This window comes from Vanessa tameamea, chromosome 31 (genome assembly GCF_037043105.1).
Source record: "Vanessa tameamea isolate UH-Manoa-2023 chromosome 31, ilVanTame1 primary haplotype, whole genome shotgun sequence".
Taxonomy (NCBI): domain Eukaryota; kingdom Metazoa; phylum Arthropoda; class Insecta; order Lepidoptera; family Nymphalidae; genus Vanessa; species Vanessa tameamea.
The window spans coordinates 15001-17500 of record NC_087339.1 but is presented as its reverse complement, the minus strand read 5'-3'; the positions used below and the strand labels follow the sequence as shown (position 1 = coordinate 17500).

The 2500-nt window shown below is 47.3% G+C and overlaps 1 non-coding gene across 1 annotated transcript in view; it reads left to right on the top strand.

The window, feature by feature from the left end:
• The first annotated feature begins 750 nt into the window (after positions 1-750).
• LOC135194546 (small subunit ribosomal RNA) overlaps positions 751-2500 on the top strand; it is a 1903-nt gene continuing 153 nt past the window's right edge. Inside the window, exon 1 of the ribosomal RNA XR_010309820.1 lies at positions 751-2500. This exon is cut by the window's right edge and continues 153 nt beyond it. This is a non-coding gene — a ribosomal RNA (small subunit ribosomal RNA).

Sequence of the window (2500 nt, the reverse complement as noted above, 5' to 3'; positions counted from 1 at the left end):
CTTATCGTCGTCGTCGTCGCGCTCTTCTCTACAATCTATCCTCATGGAATAGTGTCGATTCATTGTAGTAGATCTGTGCGACGTCGTGACACGACACATATGAGAAGGAAACGTGTTAGAGACCAGAGTTTTTAAAAGATTCAGTGTATTCGTATAATGTGTATAATTTTGATATTATATCATGAAAACGGTCGTTTCTAAAATTCTTTTTATTTTTCATTTATCATGTACAAAAAATACATAACCCGAGTATCGGTACGATCACTCAAACACCGGGCGTCGATCCCAATGTTTTACGATAATAATCGTTGAACAATACATACGTACACGTCGTGTGCGAAGTGTTATTTTAAAATAAACTCGATCTCGTTTAGAACGTTCGAATTCGTGACCGTGATGTGTCATTATGTGACGACGCCGCCGTCGCCGCCGCCGCCGCCGCCGCCGTCGCGATATATAAATATCGTCTCGATAAATATATAAAGCGCGGGGGAGCGCGCGAGCGCGCGCGAGCGAGTGTCTCGTTTGAATTATAAAAGAGTCAACCGTTAAAATCTATCGCGTCTAACGCGATTGACGATACGGTAAGACGCTCGTTTCATACTGTGCGTATATGGTACATACATACATACATGCGTGCATGCATGCATGCATGCGTGCGTGCGTGCGTGCCTCGCGTGTGTGTGTGTATTTTATATGTGAATATGAAACGAGAAGAGAGTTTGACGACTTCAACAAGTCTATGTTAGCTCCCTGGTTGATCCTGCCAGTAGTTATATGCTTGTCTCAAAGATTAAGCCATGCATGTCTCAGTGCAAGCCGTATTAAGGCGATACCGCGAATGGCTCAATATATCAGTTTTGGTTCCTTAGATCTTACTCAGTTACTTGGATAACTGTGGTAATTCTAGAGCTAATACATGCAATCAGAACTCTGACCAGTGATGGGATGAGTGCTTTTATTAGATCAAAACCAATCGACGGAGGGCGTCTCGTCCGAAGTCGTTAATTTTGATGAATCTGGATAACTTTTGCCGATCGCATGGTCCAGTACCGGCGACGCATCTTTCAAATGTCTGCCTTATCAACTTTCGATGGTAGTTTCTGCGACTACCATGGTTGTCACGGGTAACGGGGAATCAGGGTTCGATTCCGGAGAGGGAGCCTGAGAAACGGCTACCACATCCAAGGAAGGCAGCAGGCGCGCAAATTACCCACTCCCGGCACGGGGAGGTAGTGACGAAAAATAACGATACGGGACTCTTTCGAGGCCTCGTAATCGGAATGAGTACACTTTAAATATTTTAACGAGGAACAATTGGAGGGCAAGTCTGGTGCCAGCAGCCGCGGTAATTCCAGCTCCAATAGCGTATACTAAAATTGTTGCGGTTAAAAAGCTCGTAGTTGCATTTGTGCGCCGCGCTGTCGGTGCACCGCATCCGCGGTGATACTGACACGTCTGCGGAGCATATCGTCGGTGAGCCGGCGGTAAAACGCCGGTTCAATATCAAAATCCTATCGCGGTGCTCTTCAGTGAGTGTCGAGATGGGCCGACAATTTTACTTTGAACAAATTAGAGTGCTCAAAGCGGGCTCAAAATGCCGCTTGAATATTTCGTGCATGGAATAATAGAATATGATCTCGGTTCTATTTTGTTGGTTTTCAGAACTCCGAGGTAATGATTAATAGGGATAACTGGGGGCATTCGTATTGCGACGTTAGAGGTGAAATTCTTGGATCGTCGCAAGACGAACATCAGCGAAAGCATTTGCCAAAGGTGTTTTCATCAATCAAGAACGAAAGTTAGAGGTTCGAAGGCGATTAGATACCGCCCTAGTTCTAACCGTAAATATGTCATCTAGCGATCCGCCGACGTTACTACAATGGCTCGGCGGGCAGCTTCCGGGAAACCAAAGATTTTGGACTCCGGGGGGAGTATGGTTGCAAAGCTGAAACTTAAAGGAATTGACGGAAGGGCACCACCAGGAGTGGAGCCTGCGGCTTAATTTGACTCAACACGGGAAATCTCACCAGGCCCGGACACCGGAAGGATTGACAGATTAATAGCTCTTTCTTGATTCGGTGGGTGGTGGTGCATGGCCGTTCTTAGTTGGTGGAGCGATTTGTCTGGTTAATTCCGGTAACGAACGAGACTCTAGCCTGCTAAATAGGCGTCGTCATTTAGGTGTGCTCGATTTCGGTCGAGCAACTCACTGGCGGCGTATTAAAATTCTTCTTAGAGGGACCGGCGGCTTCGAGCCGCACGAGATTGAGCAATAACAGGTCTGTGATGCCCTTAGATGTCCTGGGCCGCACGCGCGCTACACTGAAGGAATCAGCATGTTCTCCCTGGCCTAGAGGCCCGGGCAACCCGTTGAAACTCCTTCGTGCTGGGGATTGGGGTTTGCAATTATCCCCCATAAACGAGGAATTCCTAGTAAGCGCGAGTCATAAGCTCGCGTTGATTACGTCCCTGCCCTTTGTACACACCGCCCGTCGCT